Below are 9,144 nucleotides of genomic sequence, written 5' to 3'. Positions count from 1 at the left end.
CCATTAAATTGCATACTAAGAGAAGAGTCAGCAGGAAGAATTAGTTTCTCAATGAGTAAGGTGTCCTCACAGTGATCTTCCTCCAACTTAAATAAGAGTTGCTTAGTTCATATTTTACTCTACATATGAATAACATCATTCAGTCTAAGCCATATGTTCACAGGGATAAAACCTGCCTGTCTGTTTTTCATTCTAAATACAGAAAATGATCCAGTCAAGTCTTACTTTAATTAGTTTTCACAGAACTTTTAAATTGATATTTTAACTTTGTATACTTGCTGTTTTTATTTTTGGCTGTACACCGCCCTGAGTCCTTCGGGAGAAGGAAATTTAAATTTAAAAATTTAAATAAATAAATAAATAAATAAATACCGCCATGGTGGTTGGATAATTCAGTGGGTTGAAGTGCAGACCTCTAGACGTTGCCCATATTTGGGAAACATTGTTTTTAAAACACTTATGTGTATAAATCTGTGTTTTACTGTAAAATGAAATGTTTTTAATATAAAAAATCTAAATAGATGAATGGAGAGCATTATTGTTTTTTGTTTTTGCCAGCTGCAATTCTTGTGATCATGAGAGCTAGGGAAAAAGTGATTATTCATGGGAATTGTTGCTATCTTGGTTGTTCTCAGCAAGGGATAGCATTTAATCAATCTTGTCTGGAGATCAGAAGCCAAGCAAAGTTGAGTCAAGTTAACATGGAAGTCCTTAATGGTAGCAATTCGGACTGGAATTTCTGTCACTGAGCAATGCAGTCATAAAGTCATGTGACCATATTGCTTAGTGATGGCCATTCTGGCAGTCTCCAGTTGCTGTTGTTAAGCAAATCATCAAGAGTCATTAAACAATTTCATGCGATCATGATTTCTGACTTCCTGTTACCTTCCTCATTAACTTCGCTTGTAGAAAACTCACAGGGAAGGCTAGAAATTATGGGGATGCCGCAATAGCTGTAAATCTGGACTACTTATGTGACCACAGGAGGACTTCAAGGACAGTGCTGTATTCAGCACTGTCTTTGACAATCAGCTGTGCTGTGCGATCATCATTTTTTTTTACTTTTTTAAAGCATGTTTTTACTACCAGTTCCAGTGAATAGGTAGTAAAAATGCTTTTAAAAAGGTTCCAATTGACAAGCAGCTGTGCCTTTTTTTAATCTTTCTAAAGCATTTTTTTTACTACTGGTTCATCCGAACCGGTAGTTTTTATCACTACCAGTTTGCCCGAACTGGAGCAAACCGGTAGCATTTCACCCCTAGTCGGAATTAGCACTAAGCTGGCAGGAATAACCAACACCCTAGAAGACAAGCTCAGGATCCAAAAATAACTTGACAGACTTGAACAATGGGCCCTATCCAACAAAATTACATTTAATGAGGAGAAAAACAAGGATTTACACTTAGGCAAGAAAAACCAAACGTACAAGTTCAAATGAGGTGAAACTGGACTCAGAAACAGTTAACTGTGAGAGACCTTGAAGTCCTAATGGACAATGACTTAAATATGACTCAGCAGTGTCTGGCAGTAGCCAAAAAAGCTAATACAATCCTTGATTGTATAACAGAGGCATAGAATCAAAATAATGTGATGTATTAGTACCACTTTATAAGTAAGGTCACGCCTTGAATGCTGCATCCGGTTTTGGTCACATTACAAAAAAGATATTGAGACTTTAGAAAAAGTGCAAAGAGGAGCAACAAAAATGATTAAAGGTCTGGAGACTAAAACATATGAAGAACAGTTGAAGGATTTAGTTTTTTCTCTAGTCTAGAGAAAAGAAGGACTAGGGGGGACATGATAGCAGTATTCCAGTATTTGAGAGGTTGCCACAAAGAGGAGGGGGTCAATTTATTTTCCAAAGAACCAGAGGACAGAAAAAGAAACAATGGATGAAAACTAATCAAGGAGAGAAACAATCTGGAATTAAGGAAAAACTTCCTAACAGTGAGAACAATTAACCAGTGGAACAGCTTGCCTTCAGACATTGTGGGTGCTTCATCATTGGAGATTTTTAAGAAGAGACTGGACAGTACTTGTCTAAAATGGTATAGGGTCTCCTGCTTGAGCAGGGGGTAGGGCTAGAAGACCTCTAAGTCCCTTCCAGCTCTATTCTGATTGACTGAAGTTGTCCTATTCCAATCACAGGGTATTTGATTACTGGCAGGACATACATTTTGATGGTGTAGATTTTGTTCTTCCCATTGAGCCGGTTCTTCACGACCTGTCTTATATGTTGGTGGTACTTGGTTGTTGCTGACTGCTTGCCTTCCCACTATGATGCCCATGTGACTGTGGGATACAGAGGTACATGTATGTGTATGTGTGTGCATGCCATATGTATGCCATAAGTATATGGGTTTCAACTGGAGTTTTACACTAATCCGGAATGACAGAAGAATTTTATTTGCTTTAGCTTTTAACCAAAGTAAAGAATATTTTATTGATTTGATGCAAGTCACTCAGAGACTCACCAGAAAATTGCAGCCTACCATTTTTCTACAAAGTCTATGAATATAATATGCATACCTGATACAAATTTGAATCCAATCACTCAGCCTGATACCTGCTGATACAAGTTACAGAAAGGAAAAGGAAATGTGTTTGAATGAGAATAGGCTTGAATTGTTTCATTCTCTTGCTATTCATCTAATTTGTCTCCTAATGCTGGTCCATCAACTTGCCACTGGCCTTAAAGTGAAACTCTGGCCAAGGCATTCCATCTCTCCAGAGAGATTTGATTGGTTTAAAAATTATCTCTTTTTATAACATAGGCAATGATTTGAAGGTTTGTTTCAAGATGGAATGTGGAAGAAGGGCTTCTCAATCATGTTCTTATAACATCTTTCCCTATCTGGTGTTCTTCAAATGTAATGGACTACAGCCTCAATTATCCCTTTCTTCAGGTCTGTGCAGGGGTGAAATGTTCCGCGTTTGGACCGGATCAGCCGATCCGGTAGTGATGGCGGCGGGTGGTTTGGAGAACCTATAGCAAAAATCCCTGCCCAACCCCCGCCCATGCCCAGCTGAGCCATGCAATCATCAAGAGCCTTTTTTTTATTTTTAAAAGCATTTTTTTACAACCCTTGCGGCCAAATAGGTTGTAAAAAATGCTTTTAAAAGGTAAAAAAATGGCTCTGACGATCACCGTTGAGCTGCGCGATCATCAGAGCCTTTTTTTTTACTTTTAAAAGCATTTTTTTACAACCTCTTTGGCTAAATAAAATCGGTAAAGCACCAGGTACAGATGGTTTAACAGCTGTTTATTATAAAAATTTACAAAATGAGATGGTTGAACCACTTAAAGGGTTATTTAATAAAATTCAAATGGGAGGGGATGTTCCCCCTTCATGGAGGACAGCTTTTATTTCATTAATACCGAAGAAAGATCGAGATGGTATTAAAGCAGAGAATTATAGGCCTATATCACTTTTAATACTGATTACAAGATATGTGCCAAGATACTTGCTAATAGCCAGTGATAAATCAAATAATTCATAATGATCAATCAGGATTCATTAAGGATAGGCAGATGAGATATAATGTGAGGCAAATTGTAAATTTACTTGAATATTTGGAATGAAACAACCAAGTTTCAGCGGCACTCTTTTTTTTGGACGCTGAAAAAGCTTTTGACAGATTGGATTGGCAGTTTTTGTTTAAAGTAATAGAAAAAATGCAATTTGGGGATTATTTTATCCATGCAATTAAAGCAATATATCAAAAGCAAACAGCACAAATAATAGTAAATGGTGGGTTAACAGAAACTTTTAAAATTGGGAAAGGGACGAGACAGGGAAGCCCCTTGTCTCCATTACTTTTTATTTTAACTTTAGAAATTCTTTTGAATAAAATACGTTGTTCCGATCGAATAAAGGGAATTAGAATTAAACATCAAGATTATAGATTAAGATCCTTTGCAGATGACTTGGTTGTTACTGTATCTCAACCAATATATTCAGCTACTGGTTTAAAAGAAATAATTGGTCAGTATGGTAAAGTATCTGGATTTAAGGTGAATCAGCAAAAGACAAAGATGATAACTAAAAATATGAATATACAACAAAAAGAAGAGTTAGAAAGAACTACGGGTTTTGAAATCGTTAAAAAGGTTAAATATTTAGGAATATATATTACAGCTTCATATGTCAAATTATACAAAAATAATTATGAGGTATTGTGGCAGAAGGTATGGAAAGAAATGGAGAATTGGAAGAAGTTATAACTATCCTTGCTAGGAAGAATAGCAGCTATAAAAATGAATGTTTTGCCCAGGTTTCTATTTTTGTTTCAAATGATACCGGTACTTAAGAATGATATCAAATTACAGGAATGGCAAAAGGGGGTTAATAATTTTGTATGGATGGGCAAAAAACCAAGAATAAAATTAAAAATAATGCAGGACACAAGAGAAAGGGGTGTGTGTCTTAAAATGCCTAATTTAAAATTTTATTATGAAGCAGTTGTCTTATCATTAATTACTGATTGGATTAATTTAACTGAGGAAAGAGTTTTGAATATAGAAGGTTATGGTTTGTTATATGGGTGGCATGCCTATTTATTATATGATAAGAAAGCTGATAAGACATTTAAAAATAATATAATTAGAAATGCATTATTGAGGGTCTGGAGGAAATATCAATATAAATTAGATGGAAAGATTCCAATATGGGCAATCCCGAGACACATGATAGAAAATATAAATATATATCAAAAGATGGAGGTAGTTACCTATAAAGAACTCCTTTGTATGGAAAAGGGGGAATTACAATTAAAATCCAGAGAAAAGATGGGGGAAGAAGGGAAAAATTATACATGGTTTCAATATGGACAATTACAAGCTAGATGGAAATTAGATCAAAAAATAGGTATTAAGCAAACTGAGGATAATTTGTTAAAACAAATGAGAGATCAAGGTCAACAGCATATTAAGAGGTTGTATAATGTATTAGTAGAAATAGACTCAGAGACTGAATTGGTTAAGGATTGTATGATTAAGTGGGCACAAAATTTTCAGCAACCAATAATGTTGGAAACTTGGGAAAGAATTTGGGTGAGGAATGTTAAATTTACACAAGCGCAAAATATGAGAGAAAATTTTTATAAGATGTTTTATAGATGGCATTTAGACCCCAAAAAGTTGTCATGTATGTATCCTAATGTACAGGCTAAATGTTGGAGATGCGATTGTGAAGATGCCACTTATTACCATATATGGTGGACTGTAAAAAAGTTAAAGCATTTTGGATTAAAGTATGGTGGATTATGCAGAATATTCTGAAAAAGAAGATTAAGTTTTTACTCCACAGTTCTTTCTACTAGGAATAGTTATGGATTGTACAGCTATAGAGACTAAATTGATTTTGAACTTAATAACAGCCGCAAGACTTTTGATTGCTCAATATTGGAAGAAAGAAGAATTACCTACAACTGAAGAATGGTCACTTAAAGTATCAAATCTGGCAGAAATGGCAAAAATTTCGTCTTATTTGAAAGACTATACGCAAGAAAAATATATTTTAGAATGGAAAATGTGGATTGATTATATTCAAAATAAGTATCAGATAAAAAAATATTGAATAGCATATGAGTAAATTTAGGAAATATTTTGTATTACATATATTTTGAAGGAGAGGGGAATTGAGAGTGTGATTATGTGTGGAGTGACTAGAGATTATAATTTAAGATTTATTTTGGATTATGATTGTTAGTTTTGATACCCTGCATTTTGTTCTGGGAAGTTGGGGTGGGGGGTGGGGGTTAAGGGGGAGGGGAACCGGTGGAGGGATGAGGGTAGAGGATGGAGTGATGGTTAATGTACAGGGATTATTGAAGAATTAATGTAGGGCTGGGTCTGCCCAGCTACCATTTTAGAATGGTGGGGAGGGAGAAAGGAGGAGAGAGTAGGAGGTAGGAAAGAGAAGAAGTGGGGGAGAAGAGGGAGAAGAGGAAGGAAGAGGGGTAGAAGAGGGAGAAGGAAGGAATAGGGTGGAGGGAGGAGAGGATGTAGATAAGAGAAGGGGAGGAAGGTCTGGAAAGTAGAAGAAGGTAGAAGAGGGAAGAGAGTTAAAAGGAGGGAGTGGTGACTGGGCAAGCCTGACTAATTGTATATGACTGTACATTGGATGAGTTGTTGGATATGAATGTAAAAATAAAACTTTTTTATAAAAAAAAATGCACAGACATTTCCACCCACATTTTGGTATGGGAAGTGCATCTTATACACCGAACAATATGGTAATTCATTAGGAAGGTTGGCACATTAGGGATATTGTTGCTGAGTTTTCCCCTCCTCCTGTTAAAAATAATTCTATACTGAATGTTTACCTACACAAGAATAAAGATACAGGCATTCCTTTATTTTATTCTTAGTAAAGATAAAAACTTTGGGAAAGTTTGGAAAAATCTTTTAAAGTAGTTATAAGGAAAGTATTTCCAAAATATAATTTACTTAAATTTATGCACCATGGCTTTTTCCAAATATCAATATCAATCTATATTGATTTCAAAAATAATTTTATAGCTAATCTGTTAATTCTAGGTTACAGCAAATGATAGCATTTCCAAAATCAGTTTTATCTTTTAGCATCAATATTATTAAATTGATTTTAATCAGAGTACTGAAAATAATATACTTGTTTAGGGATAAATTAATAATTCAAATTGTTTTTTTAAAAAAAATGTTTTTAGTTTCCATCTAAAGATATGATTCTCTCCAGGGGCATTTTTATCTTAATACAAAAAATATTTTGATCTGGATAAATATTCATAACCAGTTATTTTATCATCTCTTTCATTCAGTAATATAGTAAACATATTCATGACTTCACACATATTAATATATAGAATATTGTAAGTAATGGAAAACAACTCCCATTTGCAGAATAGAAAAGTAATGCTCTATTGCTCTGGCTTGCATTCCAAAAACTATTAAACTAATCAAAGTTCAGAAGCAAAACATATCCATTAATCAATCTTGTGACAAGCCACTTTCTTGTGATAATTCAGTAAATAACACAATATAACATCATACTGTTTGTAACATTCATATACAGTACCTTAGCTTTTTGCTGTAACCTGAAAAATGGCATAGCATCTTTTAAAGTCACTCAAATAATGTCTCTTCATGTGTATTAAAAGTTTGCTTATATATAAAAAGTTCTTATATATACGGATGCATTGCTTTCAGTGAGGGTACCCAGTGTATTCAGTGGATAGATAACTGGAGTTAATTTCTACACAAAAATGTGCAGTATTGTTAACTTTCACAGAAAGTAGAAAAGAACTTCCAAAAACTTGGCACTATTTTTCCAAGATTATATAAATAATAACCACAAGTAAAATTGTTGAAATTTAAGTACATTTCAAAATAATTGAATTTGAAGCCCTCAAGTTTCAACCTTGCAGTTTCAATCCTGTTACAACCACTCGGGAAACATCAGCTTCTATTTAAACTCAAAATATAATTCTGACACAGAGATGCATAGAGCCTGGAACGCTTTCAGAATAGTGTTATGATCACTATTGATCAAACATCACAGCATGATGTTTGAAAGCACTTAAAAGGCTCCCTCCCCCCCCCAATTTTTTTTACTAATATAGAAATGTGAAATAGAATTATATGAGTGTTGAAGTGTCTAGTTGCTGCTCTGTTTTGGTTTCAAGTTACCCTGCAAGGGAATACAGTTCTGGAAAGAAATACAAAGAACATGTTAACAGTAACAGTTGGAAGAGACCTTAGAGGTCATCTAGTCCAACCCCCCTGCTCATGGATTCGAACCGCAGAACTGCCGACCTTTCTGATCAGTGGCTAAGACACTAAGCCACCTACTCAGGCTTGAGCCACCTAGTCAGAAGCATGTGATTCTGGGTTGACCTGGTTTCATGAGCACATGGATTTTTATAGAGTTTCTTCTACAGCTTTTTGTAATTTAGAGGCTTGTTTTGTGTATTTTGTTATTTGATTTTAATTAGTTTGTCTCGGCAATCAGTTGGGGTTTTTAATCTTGTTTAATAAATGTAATTAATCCTAGAATGGATGCTGGCTTCCTTGGGTTTTAATCCTGACTTGAATGGATTACCAAATCTGCTTTTCTAAAAGTTGGTCCCTTAGTTTCTACTTCATTTCATTCATTCATTTATTTGATTTTTATACCGCCCTTCTCCCGAAGGACTCAGGGCGGTGTACAGGCAAATAAAAAACAGATAAGACAATATTTTATAAAATGCAAGATTAAAAAACTTATTATAATTTGCCTAAAAAATTTAAAATATATAGAAATTAAAACCCTGTTTAAAATTAATAATAAAAACTATAAAATCCATAAAATTTAAGCCAGCCCCGCGCGAATAAAAAGATGTGTCTTCAGTTCGCGGCGAAAGGTCCGAAGGTCAGGTATTTGGCGTAAACCCGGGGGAAGTTCGTTCCAGAGTGTGGGAGCCCCCACAGAGAAGGACCTTCCCCTGGGGGCCGCCAGCCGACATTGCTTGGCGGACGGCACCCTGAGAAGTCCCTCTCTGTGAGAGCGTACTTGGGGCAGAGACCTGAGGCTCTGAGTTTCTGTCTTTAGAAACATAAAAATTATATCCCTAAAGTTTATCCTTTTACGAAGGGTTTTCAATTCTTGATGCTAAGGAATGGATCCCATATTCGTTATCTATTTTTGAAATGTCTTTGTATTGTAAAAATAAGATGAAGCAGTATGTTTCTATTTTTTTATTATTTATTTTTGTCACAACAGTACATATAAGCATAAGCATGAAAATAACTATATAATATATAAGCATATCTATAAACATAAGTATGTAATAACTATATTAATTGGATTTAATGAAAGGAAACAATAGGACAGGAACGGTAGACACGTTTGTGCTCTTATGCACAAACTTAAATTTATTATAAAATTATAAATTTATAATTTTATAATTTATATATATATAATGTATTTTATATTTTATATATTTTATATATATTATATATATTTTATATATATATATATATATATATATATATATATATATATATATATATATATATATATATATATATGTCTTGGTTATTTGGGTTTTCTCCGCGTAAAATTGGAAGTGTCTTGATGACGTTTCGACGAAGTCTCATTCGTCATCTTCAGGCTTCAGCTTCGT

This window comes from Ahaetulla prasina, chromosome 1, assembly GCF_028640845.1.
Source record: "Ahaetulla prasina isolate Xishuangbanna chromosome 1, ASM2864084v1, whole genome shotgun sequence".
In the NCBI taxonomy this organism is placed as follows: Eukaryota; Metazoa; Chordata; class Lepidosauria; order Squamata; family Colubridae; genus Ahaetulla; species Ahaetulla prasina.
This window is presented reverse-complemented; position numbering follows the sequence as displayed.